This window comes from Macrobrachium nipponense, chromosome 9, assembly GCF_015104395.2.
Source record: "Macrobrachium nipponense isolate FS-2020 chromosome 9, ASM1510439v2, whole genome shotgun sequence".
NCBI classification, from domain to species: Eukaryota; Metazoa; Arthropoda; class Malacostraca; order Decapoda; family Palaemonidae; genus Macrobrachium; species Macrobrachium nipponense.
Window position 1 is genome coordinate 34,678,878 of NC_061110.1, and position 518 is coordinate 34,679,395.

Genomic DNA, 518 nt, shown 5'->3' on the forward strand with positions numbered 1-518 from the left:
GGTAAGAAAAGTGATGGTCTCCCAAGGAGGCAGGATGCAACCCAGTCGAATTGGAGGACTGGGATAGACAAAAAAATTAGAATAATAATAATAAAATAATAATAATAATAATAATAATAATAATAATAAATAATAATAATAATAATAATTAAAACTATTCATACTATAGTTTTATTATAATGTTTATTATATAAAGTAATATAAAGAATGGTGATAACCATACATATTCCATATATATAAATACTCTAATGACCTAAGAGGTCACTGTTGAGATAACAGGGAGTGTGATAAGATTTGATAAACAGGACGCAAGCTAGGCTGGATGTATTGAATCAGCAACGCCCTGGTTTGCATTTGCCTGTGATAATCAAATCTATGATTGTGTCAAAGAGGTCACAGTGCTTCGCCTGAGAACCTATTGACCTATAACCCAGACGTCTATGTGACTTCCTCTCACATGTTCGTCTGTCTGTATGTTATGTATGCTGAGCTAAGCTGTGCTCTCCTACACTCTTGTA